Raw genomic sequence first — 15223 nt, forward strand, 5'->3', positions numbered from 1 at the left:
TTACCTGGTTCAGTTCCCTCCCTCGCCAGCAGATCATCGCCCCCCCCAGCAACAACCCCTTGTAACCTAACCGCTGCCATATACTGGCGGTTGTCCACGAACCTATGGAACCTGATCACCACCGCCAGTGACCCCCCCCCTCGCGGCTGCCTCACCTGCATTCTGTTGTGCCCTGTCCAGCTCCAACGGACGCGGGAAGAAATCATCCCCCACCAGCTTCTGCAGCATGTCTGCCACATATGCCATGGCATCCACTCCCTCGGCCCCCTCCGGGATCCCAATGATTCTCAGATTCTGCCGGTGAGACCTATTTTCCAGGTCCTCCAGCCTGTCCATCAGCCTTGATTGCTGCTCCTTCAACTTACTAATTTCCACGTCCGCTACCGTTTGGAAATCCACCTGCTCTTCCAATGTCTTCTCCAGTGCCTGCACCTTCTTATTCTGAGCATCCAGCCTCTGGTCAAGTTGCTCCACCGCTTTCTGGAACGGTTCCAAATTATCCCGCTTCAGTACTGCGAAGCTTTCTTTCATGAGCTGCAGCATGTTGTCCAGTGCTGTCTGGTCCGTCCTTTCCGTGGTCCGTTCATCGGCCATCTTTCCTCCCACTTGAGCTTCCACACCACCTTTGTTCAGCCCCTTCTTTGCCTGTTTTCGCTCCCTTCTGCTCCTTAAGTCCATACAACTCTGTATGGATTCAGATCTAGAGTGCTATTGTTTTTCACTCCAGTGCTCAAAAGTTCAAAAAAGTCAGGGAAAAAGGTCTTAAAGCCACCAGACTTTAAGTCTGAGAGCCAACAAATGTGCGACTTACTCCCTCATAGCCCCCACCGGAAGTCCTCCCCTCATAGCCGCCACCGGAAGTCCCCACAGGAGATGGTTTCTGATGAGATGGTAATCAGCGTCCATTATCTCGCAACCACAAGAGATTACAGTTCAGTTTTTGCATTGCATTTTTTCCTTTGAAGCATCACTGTCTGAAGTTCCTTGATAGCCTCCAGGTACGACATTCCTTGGTTTCTCTCGAGATTGAATATAATCCACACAGGACAATTACTGAATCGCACGCTCAGAATTCACACTTTCAGCTGGTGTAACCTTTTTTTAAAAAGCACATGGCTTTCTTGAAAGTTCCATGTGTTCGTTAGTAATTCAGAGTTATGATTTCTGGGCTCGACCTCCAGCGACGGGGATGTGCTGAGCAGTCGCACATCAGGTGGCTCTCCTCCAGAAAACAGCAAAAGAGCACTTTTGGCCAAAATTAACCCGGATAAAGGATTCATTCATCCCCTCACCCACAAAGATAACAGAGAGAAAATTAGTGCCAGGAAACAGTAGCTCAAGGGGATGCAGGGAAACCAGAAACTGCAAAGGGCAGGAGCTGTGAGCAAGCAGGACAGCGAACCCACGAGGCGAGAGGTCCCCAGTCACCCCTGCGAAAGGGAGGCCGGCGACTCGGACAGCGGGCTCCACCCCCCGCCCCAGCCCCCCCCACCCGGAGATGGTTGGAAGACATTCCTAACTAAGGAATGAACCATGACGAAGGAAGAGATTAAGGAGGCAATTCAAACAGGTGAGGTGTAGGTGGCGGAGGCACTGGCCGCCATGCAGACCACGCTTGACGGCATGGGAAAGAACCTGTAAGCCCAAGGGAAAACGATTCAGGAACTGGAAAAGGCATCAATGGACCAGAGCAACTGAATCGTCGCCCTGGAGCCAGAGATCAAGAGGTTGGTGGCGACCCAGCGGAACCTGAAAGGGAAGGTGGAGCACCAGGAGAACCGATCCAGGCGACAAAATATCCAAAAAGTGGGCCTGCCAGAGGGAATTGCGGGCAGAGACCCAACCAATTACATGCCCCACATGCTGGCCAACCTGGTTGGAAGGGACAGCTTCCGCAAGCCGCCGGAAATCGACAGGCCTACAGGTTGCACTGACCAAAGTCCAGGGCCGGGGAGCAGCCAAGGGCGATAATAGCCAAGCTGCACAGTATCAGGATCGGGATGGGATCCTGCGCTGGGCTGGGCAGGCGAAGGCAAGCAGCTGGGAGGACACAAGATAAGGGTATTCCAAGACATTGGGGCAGACCTGACAAAGCGTAAGGCCGAATTCAACCACGCGAAGTCGGCCCGGCCCTGTACTAAAACAATGTTCGATTCGGGATGTTATTCCCAGCCAGGCTCTGGGTAATGAACAGAGAGCATTATATTAATACCCCGGCAGGGGTGGACGGGTTCGTCCGTGCGAAGAGACTAGACAAACGACAAACGAGGCAGCGATGAGGAGGACGCAGAGAAAGCGATTGAAATGGAGAATCTTGTGCGGGACTGCACTTCCTCGCTATGTGTAAGGGAACCACCTTATAGGAAGGAAGGGACAAGGGCAGCGGAATGCAGGGGAGGGTGAGAATGGAGACAGAGAAGACACCAACAGAGCAGGCCTAGGAGAATGTCAGAACAACCCCTGGATGACAGCAACCATACTAGCGGTAAAGCTAGCGCCAGGAAGCATGAGAGAGAGGGGGGTGCATCTCCCAACGGATAGAACCTCTAGAATGCAGGTGCTAGGTAAGTACGGTTGATCCCGCAGCAAGTGGGGGGGAACAGAAACCCCTCACCAGAATAGTCACTTGGAACGTTAGGGGACTGAAGCCCAGTGAAAAGATCCAGATTCTTTGCCCACCTGAAAAGTATGGGAGCCGACATAGTCTTCCTCCAATAGATACACCTGAGGGAGAAGGACCGACTGCGGGTAAGGAAGGGCTGGGTGGGACAGACCTACCAATCCTGCAATGGGGCAAGAGCTAGGGGGGGTAGCTACTTTGATAAGCAGGAGGATGGTGTTCACGGCAACAAAGATGCTTACAGACCAAGGGGGACATTACATCATTGTCAGCGGTGTCCTAGATGGGACACGGGTAGTCCTGGCAAACGAGTACGTGCCCAACTGGGACGACACAAAATTTATAAAGAAGACCATTGCGGAAATCCCCGACATAAGGCACGCACCGACTGATCATGAGGAGGGGTGACTTTAACTGTGTACTGGACCCGCTGACGGACCGATCGAACCCCAGAACAGGGAAAACGAATGGCATGGCTGGGGAACTCGGAACATTTATGGAGAAGATGGGGGTGGTGGGCCCATGGCGGCTCATGCACCCAGGTGAGAAGGTATTTCATTAGTACACACGCATTGACTTCTTTGTAGTGGGGAAATCGGTGCTTCCAGAAATAGTGGAATACTACACAATCGTAATCTCCAATCAAACTCCACATTACATGTATGTGAGGTTGGAGACGGGCAGTGCCCAATGCCCTGCATGGTGGTTGGACATGGACCTATTGGCCGACAAGGTCTTCTGCCAGAAAACATCGCAGGCCATAGGCCAGTATGTTACAAACAACCGGAACGGGAAGGTCTCACCCTCCACGTTCTGGGAGGCACTGAAACCCGTGGCCTGCAGCGATAGGGAAGAGAGGGCTGCTCGGCAGCAACTGATTGATTCCGTACTGGAGATCGACAGGCAGTACTCTGAGGTCCTGACCGTAGAGCTTCTGGCAGAGAGAAAAAAGCAACTAATGGATTTTAGCCTGGAAAGCAATGTACCAACTCCGTCAGATACGGGTGACTTTTTGTGAGCGCAGGGAAAAGGCTGGCTGCCTACTGGCTCACCATCTGAGAAAGCAGGCAGCCATGAGAGATATAGCCCAGGTAAAGGACAGCAGAGGCAGACAGGTAGCCGAACCAAAAAAGGTCAACAAAACATTTGAGGCTTTCTCCGGGCACTGTACACCTCCGAACCGCCCCCCTATAGGGACTCGGGGATGAAACAGTTCCTCGATAGACTGGACATGCCAGCCGTTGGGGCCGATAGACTGAGGGAACTGGAAGCACCACTAGCACTTGGGGAAGTCATGGAGAGAATCAACTTCATGCAGGTGGGGATGGTGTTGGGGCCCGGCAACGTGCCGGTGGACATTTACAAAAGATTTGCACCAGCACTCGCCCTGCACCTGCGGGGGATGTTCGCAGACTCACTAACAAGGGGCACCCTACCTCCAACACTAACACAGGCCACCATATCGCTGATACCCAAAAAAGACAAAGACCCAGCGGAATGCGGATCATATAGACCTATTTTGCTGCTTAATGTGGACGCAAATATACTCGCAAAAGTCCTGGCCAAGAGACTGGAGAACCAAAGGTGGTTGCAGAAGACCAGACAGGCTTTATTAAGAGTAGACAGCTAACTGCAAACATCAGACGCCTGCTGAATATGATATTGACCCCACCTTGGGAGAAAACACCAGAGGTGATTGTCTCCCTGGATGCAGAAAAGGCCTTTTCAGACTCAAAATGAAATACCTCATTGAGGTACCAGAGCGGTTTGGGCTGGGTACAGCGTTCCCCTCATGGGTGAAACTCCTGTACGACATCCATAAGGCTAGCGTACAAACCAACACTACTAGCTCTGAATACTTCTAGCTGCACAGAGGCAGAAGGCAGGGATGCCCACTGTCCCCGCTCCTGTTTGCCCTGGCAATTAATCCGCGAGTGTTCGCCCTGCGAGAAGCAGGAGGTTGGAAGGGAATCGAAAGAGGAGACAGAAAGTACAGAGTCTTCCTCTATGCGGATGACCTGCTCCTCTCTGTCGCTAAAAGGGATGAAAGAAATCACAACGCTCCTTGGAGAGTTTGGAGCCTTCTCGGGCTACAAACTCAACCTGGGAAAGACCAAAGTATTCCCGGTGAACCCATGATTATGAGGGGTAAAGCTGGAGGGTCTACCATTTAAAATAGCCTGAAGCAAATTCCGCTACCTGGGGATCCAGATAGTCCATGACTGGACATGAATCAACATGTGGAATGCCCTTGCCTTTGCTTCCCTAATCGCCTGCCGGAGAATCCTGCTCGGTAGGTGATCAGGAGCACCACCCGCAGCTGCAGACTGATTGGTGATCTATTGGTATTTCTCCACCTGGAGAAGATTAAGTTCACCATCCAAGGGCTTCCAAAATATGAGGGGCCTCATGCTGTACCCAGCCCAAACCGCTCTGGTACCTCAATGAGGTATTCCACCTGTTCGAAGCCCACAACCAATAGAGTGGGGTGGGTGGAGGGTGGACACATGAGAGGCAATAGGACCACAGGGAACAGACATAAATGGGAGGGTGGGAAATAGTGGGAGGGGGAGACCAGAGAAAACAACAAGGGGCAGGCCGAAAGTAGCCGATACAGAAACCAGAGCGCCCAACACAAGAAAGAGAACTCTCAAAGGCAGGTCAACAACAGGATAGGGAGATGGGAGAAGAGAGGGGAGACAAAGCGATAGAGAGGGCGGGAAGGGGGTGTGTGTGGAGAAGGAGTGCACTACCTACACATAAACACCAGACAACTTCACGGTAAAGTAATGGCCTAGGAGAGGACCCTGAAACAGTGAAAGACGGGAGATGGGGACGAGGGGCACACTATGGTAGTCACCACTGATGTATATACTGTATATATATGTGTTTTACGGTAAGGATCTTTACTATAGGTACGGGGGTAGATCCCTGCCTGCTGGCTCCGCCCAGCAGGCGGAGTATGTGTGCTCCCCGTACAGCAGCCATTTCGTCAGCTGCTGTCGGAGGCCACACACCTCAGTGTAATAAAGCCTCGATTACATTCTACTCTCGTCTTCACATAATCACACACTGAAAAAGAACAACTTATAAATTGTCGCATCTACCCTTAAAGAGCATACAGTGTATAAAATGTAAAAACTTGAATAAAAATATAATTTTTTAATGATTTCCAGGTTCGGCATTGAACAGAACAGCTGCACATGTGGAAGACCCTGCTGGAGATCACGTTTACAGCTCTTTCCGCCCGACCAGCAATGGAACCCAGAACGTTTTAACCTGATGGTTTTAAGTCCCAACCAGTAAGAGGATGTGCAATCAGTGTCAAACTAGACAATAAGAGGAAAGGAGCTTTGAAAGTGAAAGCTTCATGTGCACCCCCCTAACCATGGGAATATTGGCTGTTGAACTACAGAATGTGTATTGGGAGGTATAGGGAGACCATGAGAAGGTGATCTAGAGGCAGCCCCTACATCCGAGGGGCCCCAGCTAAGGTGGATGAGGTGGATAAGCAGGCTGCGGTGCTGCAGGAGCTCGGGATTGCTCTATCGAGTCAGAGCGACCAGATCATTTCTCTGGAGGTGGAAATGGCAAAGGTGGTGACCAACAATAAGAACTTGAGGGCTAAGGTGGACGACCTGGAAAATCAATCGAAAAGGTAAAATCTGAAGCTGGTCAGGTTGCCGGAGGGCCCGACCCTGATAACGTTTATGGCGCAGTTGCTCTGTAAGATGGTGGGGGAGAGATAAATGTCTCCAAGCGCCCCCCCCCCCCCCCTCCAAGCTGGATCAAACCCACAGGTCATTGAAGCAGAGGCCTCATGCTGGGCAGCCACCTCGTGCATTTATTGTGTGGTTCCACAGCTACCAAGATAAAGAGGGAATTTTACTGTGGGTGAAGGAGCATTGGAATAGCAGATGGGAAGACTGGGAGATGAGAATATATCAGGATGTTGGCGTGGAGCTGGCCAGGAGGCATGCAGCTTTTAACAAGGTAACGCAGCACTGTACGAAAATAAAATTTGATTTGGCATGGTTTATCCCTCATTTCTTTGGACCACTATTTTGAGACTCCAGAGGAACCTGAGGCATTCATTCAAAGAAATGGACTGGGATCGAAATAACTGTATTTTGTACGGGTTGAGGGCTGTTTGTTTGGAGGTGGGTAGGGGTTGTTCAGGTTTCTATTTGTCTAGTCTTTTATTATCAATGTTTGAAGAGATGTGGATGGGGCTATTTGTAACTTTACATGTAGAATCGTTCCATGGGAATTGGTGGGACAAGTTGTTCACTGTTAACGTTATTCTCTTTTGAAATTAATAAAGTCGGTTTTGGGTGGGAGCTGGTTTGGTGTTTTTGAATTTTGGGGTTGTGGAGGGTTCTCTGTATTGGAGCTACCCTGCTAACTAGATTAGTTTTTCTTTATAAATTTAGAGTCCCCAATTCATATTTACAAATTAAGGGGCAATTTAGCGTGGCCAATCCACCGACCCTGCACATCTTTGGATTGTGGGGGCGAAACCCATGCAAACACGGGGAGAATGTGCAAACTCCACACGGACAGTGACCCAGAGTCGGGATCAAACATGGGACCTCGGTGCCATGAGACTGCAGTGCTAACCACTGTGCCACCGTGCTACCCTTAACTAGATTAGATAATGGAAGTAAAGGGATGGGGGGGGGGGGTTTATTAAGTATGAGCTTAGGGTTATTGGGTGATTGGGGTTTACTGAGAGGATGGTATTTGGGGACTTGATTGTGTTTTACTTGGCTGTTTGGGTGTGATGTTGGTGGGTGGTGGAGAGGAGGGAGAGGATGCTGGTTAATTTTCTGACGGTGGCTGGCGACTTGCCTTTGGTTGTATTGGGATCTGGCTGCCATCATGAGTGGGCCTGGTGTTGACCCTTCTCGAGGGTTGCTGGACTGCCCCACGAGGCAGAAATGGCTGACTCTGGTAACAGGGGGCAGACGACCTCCATCTGGCTGATCACATGGAATGTAAGGGGTTGAGTGGTCCAGTAAAGGGATCTCGGGTGTTCACGCACTCAAGGCTTTGAAAGTTGATATGGTGCTGTTTTAGGCATCCCATTTAAGGGTTAGAGATCAGATAAGGTTCCGGAAGGGCTGGGTTGGACAGGTGTCTCATTAAGGGTTTAATAGTAGGGTCCAGGGAGCAGCGATCCTGATTAAAAGAGGGCAGCCTTTTCAGCGGGGAAGATTCTGACGGATCCGAATGGGAGTTAGCGGTTAGTATATTGTTAGCAGATGCACGAGTGGTCAGTGTATATGCCCCAAATTGGGACAACGCAGCTTTTATTCATAAATTCTTGTCTTTGATCCCGGATTTGGATTCACACCAGCTAATCATGTGTGGGACTTTAATTCCGTATCAGATCCCTGACTGGATAAGTCGAGACCCAAGGTGTTGAGGCCTTGTGGGATGGCGAAGGCACTATTGACGTTCCTGGAGCAGATGGGGGGAGACGATCCATGGCGATTTCTACACCCTGGGGAGAAGGATTTTTTATTTTTTTCTCAAGTCCACCAGGTCTATTCCAGGATTGATTTTTTGTGGCAGGTAGGTCCCTGCTGCCGGGGTAGAGCCGGGGTACTCGGGGATAATGCTTTCTGATCATGCTCTGCATTATGTGGATGTTGTGGTTGGGTTGGTTCCCACTCAGTGCCCCCTCCTGGAGGTTTGATGCTTCACTCCTGGCAGATAAGAGCTTTTGCCAGAGGATCTCCGCTGGCATTAAGGAGTATTTGAGATTTAATAGGAGTGAGATTTCTCCTTCCACGTTGTGGGAGGCTTTGAAGGTGGTTGTTAGAGGGGAGAGCATTTCTTTCAATGCGTAGAAGGAGAAGAGTGAAAGGGGGAGAGGCAGAGGTTGGCGGACGCCATCTTGGAGGTGGACCGTCAATACTCGTTCAGACACCTGAATTGCTGGCCGGTAGGAAGAAGCTACAGATGGAGTTTGGGCTGCTCTCAACAGATAGAGCGGTGCACGTGTTGCGATGTTCGAGAGGGGCTTTGCATGAGCATAGGGAAAAGGACTTCTTGGTGCACAGGTTGAAGTGACAACTGGCATCTCGGGCAATTGCACAGGTCAGGGACGTGGGTGGGTGGATTGGTCTCTGTCCCAGCCAAGGTTAATGAGACTTTCAAGGCATTTAATAGGAACCTTCATGAATCGGAGCCCCTAAAGGATGGGTCCTCTGTTTTGACATTTTGATCTTCCGGTGGTAGAACAGGAGTAAAGAGAACAATTAGAGGCTCATCTGGCTTTGGAGGAGGTAATGGAGGGTATGAGTTTGAGACAGGCAGGGAAGGGACCGGACAGGTTTCCGATTGAATTTCATAAAAGTTTTTCCGGGTAGCTGGTCCCAGTGCTGCTTGGAATGTTCGAGGATTCTCTGTCTCTGTTGCCGACCACATTGGTGCAGGTGACAATCTCCTTTTTTATCATCTTTCCAATTCAGGGACAATTTTAGCATGGCAAATCCACATCTTTGGATTGCGGGGGTGAGACCCACGCAGACACAAGGAGAATGTGCAAACCTCCACACGGACAGTGACCTGGGGCTGGGATTGAACTCTATCTCCTTGATATTAAAGAAGAATGCAGACCTGAAAGAGTGTGGATCATACCACCCCATTTCATTATTGAACGCAGATTCAAAGCTGTTGCCGAACGTCTTGGCTAAGCGCACGGAACCCGACCTCCTTGGGGTCATATCAGAGGAGTAGACGGGGTTTGTTATGGGAAGACACTGTCTGTGTGGAGTCTGCACGTCCTCCCCGTGTGTGCGTGGGTTTCCTCCGGGTGCTCCGGTTTCCTCCCACAGTCCAAAGATGTGCGGGTTAGGTGGATTGGCCATGCTAAATTGCCCGTAGTGTCCTAAAAAAAAAGTAAGGTTAAGGGGGGGGGGTTGTTGGGTTACGGGTATAGGGTGGATACGTGGGTTTGAGTAGGGTGATCATTGCTCGGCACAACATTGAGGGCCGAAGGGCCTGTTCTGTGCTGTACTGTTCGCTGTTCTAAGTTGTCGGCCAATATTTGGAGGCTGCTTAATGTAGTTTGTCCCTCTCACCACCCCCTGAAATAGAAGTGATTATTTCATTGGATGTGGAGAAGGCATTTGATATGGTGGAGTGGGGATATTTGTTTGAGGTTTTGGGGAGGTTTGGCTTTGTGCCTAGATTTATATCTTGGATCCGGCTTTTGTACAGGGCCCCCACTGCGAACGTCCACACAAGCACTTTAAATTCAAAATACTCAGAGGCACGAGATAGGGGTGTCCATTGTCCCCACTATTGTTTGCCATGGCAATTGAGCCTCTGGCCATAGCATTAAGTTCATCTATGAAGTGGAGGGGGATAAAGAGAGGGGTGAGAGAGTATAGGGTGTCATTATATGCGGATTATCTGTTGCTGTGTGTAAAGGACCCTCTCTCCATGCAGAGGAGATAATGAAGCTGCTTGAGAGATTTGGCTCCTTTTTGGGCTATAAATTGAACCTGGTTAAAGCGAATGCTTTTCGGTAAATCTCCCAGGGAGGAGAGCCGGCCTGGGGAAGTTGTCTTTTCGCTTGACTGGGTCCAGTTTTCATTATTGAGAAGTCCGGGTGACCCATGAGTGGACCTCTCTACAGAAGTTAAACTTTGGGGACCTGATTAAAGTGGTGAAGGAGGACCGAAAGAGGCAGGATAACCTCCCGTTGACTTTGGCAGGGAGAGTCCAGTCGGTCAAAATGACTATCCACCCAAGATTTCTAATTTTGATTTAGTGCTTTCCAATGTTCTTTTTGAAATCCTTATTTACGGTCAATAAGATGATCTCATCTTTTATTTGAGCAGGCAGAATCCCAAGGGTCTGTAGGGTTTCTTTACTAAAAAGGTAGATTCTAGCAGGTATTTTTGCAATGGGATAGGGGTCACGGGGCCTAACGTTGTCCAACCTGTTATATTACTATTTGGTGCCGAACATTGGAAAGGTATAGAACAGTGTTTTTTAAACTGTTTTTTACCGGGACCCACTTTTACTAACAGGCTAACCTTCGGGATCCATGCTGGCTGACCTTCATGACCGATGCTGGTTGATCTTTGTGCAACACCATTATCGCTTACCTTTAATGTGACAGGTGAGCCTGCTTGGTTCTCATGATCACACTTGCTTTGGGATTCAATGTTACATTTCTGCTAAGGACTTCAACTGACAATTTAAGTTCTCACCACATTCTTTGAAAAGAATCAAGAGGTTGTCCTCAAAGTCACCATGCTTAGTCTTCAAATCCCTTTCAAGTTTTGAGGGTTTTAAACTTTCATTTGGTACTTCCCTGCGTATAACACACATGGACTTTGCATCCTGATTTTCATCGGCACAATTAAGAAAGCCAAACCTCAAGAAATCATCTTTACACTGCTTTGTTCCTGATTTCAATTTCTTCTTAATGGGTTGTCCACCAGAGGCCCTGAAGCTCTATACAGAGCTAACACTCTAGTGCTGGTGCAACTTTGTGCTGCCATGGACTCTCCTGAGCACTCTCCCCCGCAGATTCCAGTAGATTCAGTTGTGAGATGCTGACCTGTTTGTGTCTCTGTGCCTCTCTTCCTTACTATACACTAACCCATCTTCAGTCCTTCACACAGTCCTATTGTTGCTTATATGCAGCTACAAAATTGAGTAATTACTCCTCTGTGATTTTGCACCCAAAGCAGGCATTCTTCTTTTTTTACTTTGAAACTTTATTTCCAATGCCTGATTTTTCCAAGTTTCTGTCTTTTTACTAGTGAAAGGTAAAGCAATTTAGTTGAACATGTACATCCTTACATTTACACACAACTTTTGTTTTAAATATATTCTCATTTCTTTAGAAATTTAAACAAATATAGAAAAAAGTGCAATCATGGTTTGCTTTACAAACTATGACTTTAGACGAGATGAAGTAACTTGTCAAACACACACAATGTCCCAATATTTCGTACTGGTTCCCCTGCATTAACCTATCCATTCAAGTCATCTGCTTCTCATTTCTCACGAAAAGCACTTATTTCCTAGTTTCCAGAAAGTGGCAACACAAAGTGATGATTGTGTATAAATTTCTTCCAGTATTGTTATGCGTCAACTCTATTGAATGGCCTCATTTGACCTGTATTCCTGGCTGACAAACCTGGCCTGGCTTCCCTCTCACTGTCCAGTAGCTGTTACTGTCGTCAGATACAGCAACCCCAGTCACAGAATGCTGATCACTTCCCGGCCCATATTTCACATCATGAGCGCGCAAGCAGACGCTGTGCTGGCCGTTGAGCAGCTTGATGACGGAGTTGCAAGTCACATACTACCGATCGGTGGCATGGGACGAACCAAGGAGTGCGCAGAGGGCAAGCCCCAGAGCAGAGCTCCAAGCTGGAGTTAGTTTTGCGTGCCCACCTGGCTGCTCATCAGTCCTTCCTCAGCACACAGCCCAGCCTTGCACCGCCCGGTCCTCAAACGCCTCAGCCAATCGGGGACTGTCCGTGGCTGGCATTCTTAAAAGCTGGCCATGACCGTTGAGCACTTTTTACCGTGAACAGGAAAGCCATGGCCGATCACTCCGTGACCCACCTGAGGGTCGCGACTCTGAGTTTGAAAATCCCTATTATAGAGCGAGCGAGTCCATGTGGGGGCATATGGAGAGGAATTACGGAAAGGCACCAGTGTTGGCTATGGTTCCACTTCTATTTTCTCCAATGAAATGGACTGCCAATGGTAGCTACCTTGAAAATATGAGGACAGTTCAGACAGCACTTTAAACTGGGTGGTATGTCTCTGCTGGCCCTACTTTCTGGAAACCACCGTTTTGTGCCGGCAGTATTGTATTCGCCCTTCAGAGCACGGAGGGAGGAAGGGTTAGAGAGGTTTGGTGACATGTTTGTTGGTGGTAATTTTACTAGTTTGAGGAGTGGCTGGAGAAGTATAAGATCCCGAGAGGTACTACCCGGTGAGAGACCATATGTGTTCAGAGGTTGCTTCCTTCCCTTCGACCCCCTTGCCCTCGTTGATGGACAGAGGTCTCTCGGAGGTTGTTCAACAGAGCAGGCCCTGTTGGACGACATTAAAAGGATATGGGAGGAGTTGTGCCTGGAGTGTGAGGGAAGGGTGTGGAGCGAGGCTCTCTATAGACTTCGGCTGATTCAATTCAAGGTGGTTCATCGGGCATATTTGGCTCAAGCACGAGTTTATTATTTTTTTTGCCGACATAGAGGACAGGTGCGAGCAGGGCTCTCGGAACCTGACGAATCACACACACATGTTGTGGTCCTGTACAAAACTCGTGAGCTTCTGGGTCTCCTTCTTCAGCACCGTGTTAAGAATTCTTGGGATTGATTTGGAACCTGCCCTTTGATGGCTATTTTTGGGATCTCAGACTTACCGGAGTTGCAGACAGGGGTGAAGGCGGATGCTCTAGCCTTCGCTTCCTTAGTAGCCTGAAGACGACTTTTGTTTGGTTGGAAGTCTTTGGCCCCGCCCTGTGCTGCCACACGATTAAGCAACCTAACGGAGATTTTGTACTTGGAAAAAATCAAGTATGTAATGAGAGGGTTGACTGAAAGTTTCTACCTGAGGTGGCAGCCATTTATTTCCTGTTTCAGGGAGTTGGTCTCTGTCAGATGTTATGGTTGATGGGGGGCTATAAGGGATTGGCTGTTGTTTATTTTTTGGGTTAGTGGGTGGGGTGGAAGGATTGAAATATTGTCAACTTGTGTGTATATATATGGATGTAAAGATCTTATATTGGAAAATTTGTTGATAAAAATATATATTTTTAGAAAGTAATTTAGGGCATGATCTGTTGTCATCATACTTCCCCCACATAATGACTTAAAGAGATTAATTCTCATTCATTACAAAAGGAGAAAAAAAATTAAACAGAAAACAACAAAAACACATACACACATTTGTTTTCCTATCCTTGGCCAATATTTTCCATTCTAACTGGATCTCTCGGTTCTGGGCAGGGTGTCTGCAATCACATTTGATTTCCCAGCAATGTGGATGATTTTTAGCTGGTATGGTTGTTACCATAAGCTCCAACAGAATAACCTGACATTTGGTGTCTTAACCTTTGTGGAAAAATGTAAGTTTAACGGGTTGCGGTCATTATAGACAATGTTCCCTTGGAATCCATTTTGGACAGGTATCGCAATGTTTGAGAGCCTGTAATAAACCAAGGGTTTCCTTTTGTGATGCTTGATTAGTTTTTTGGAGAAGTACCCATTGGTCTGTCTATCCCGGATTCATCGTCCTGGAGGACAGCAATCCCATAACCCAATGTCACCCACATCGATGGTTACTTCAACTGCTTGGTTAAGGTTTGGAGCTGCAAGCACTGACTCAACTATTTCAAAAGTTGCCTGGCATTTCTCAGTCCAAATTACACAGGAGGTCTGTCAGCTACTGAGCTGACGTTTGAGACCAACTTACATTAGAGGCCACGCATATCCAAGAACCTCATGATTTCCCATTTTGTTGTGGGAATGGGGAATTATGCTATTGCTGTACGTTTGTAGGCCTGGGCAATACTTGTCCTTGACCCACTACATGTATTAGATAGGACATTTGAGCCTTAGCAAAGTTAAAAGATGGAACTTCTGTGAACCAGTTTTCTCACAGTGTGACAAGTGCCTCGGGGGGAGCTGATGAGAAATCCGTGGAAGTTGCTTTGGTGTGGTGTGTCTGACCGCAGTTCACCTATTGGTTTATGTGGACTGTATACTTACTGTGAACACGAGAATATAAAATAGATTTTGTAACTTGTGTTATCCTTAAGAATCCGTATATATCTGTAAAGGTACAGTTTTGGGTGAAGGAATATTGTAATGTAATTCATCTTTTCTTGTTTAATAAATGTTTCATTATTTTGTTGAACGTTCATCAACTGGCCGGCACAGTTGCTCACTGGTTAGCACAGCTGCCTACGGACCATCCTGGCCCTGGGTCACTGTTCATGTGGAGTTTGCACATTCTCCCTGTGTCTGCATGGGTTTCATTCCCACAACCCAAAGATGTGTAGGGTAGTTGGATTGGCCACGCTAAATTGCCCCGTAATTGGAAAGAAAAAATTCATCAGTTGACTTCTGTGACTCTGTTCAGTAGCCTCCTCCACGTTACCAAACATAAAATAAAAGATAGGGGGTTGGATTCCCCCATTGGCGGGATCCTCTGCTTCATTGGCGGCACCCTCACGCCCATGGATTTCCGACAGCGTGGGAGTACCCCATTGGCCAGCTGCCGGGATGGAGGATCCTACTGCTGGCGGGGGCGCACCACACCAAAAAACAGGTGCAGCAGGAGAGAGAATCCCACCCAGGATCTATCAAGCTGGTTTCCACCTTGGGATCTGACTTGTCTGGTCGGAACATCAGCTGGGATCATAACAGTTGGTTGTGCAGTTGCCATTATTTAAAAAAAAATTTAGAGCACCCAATTAATTTTTTCCAATTAAGGGGCAATTTTGCATGGGCAATTCACCTATCTTGCACATCTTTTTGGGTTGTGGGGGCGAAACCCATGCAAACACGGGGAGAATGTTCAAACTCCACACGGACAGTGACCCAGAGCCGG

This window comes from Scyliorhinus canicula, chromosome 7 (genome assembly GCF_902713615.1).
Source record: "Scyliorhinus canicula chromosome 7, sScyCan1.1, whole genome shotgun sequence".
NCBI classification, from domain to species: domain Eukaryota; kingdom Metazoa; phylum Chordata; class Chondrichthyes; order Carcharhiniformes; family Scyliorhinidae; genus Scyliorhinus; species Scyliorhinus canicula.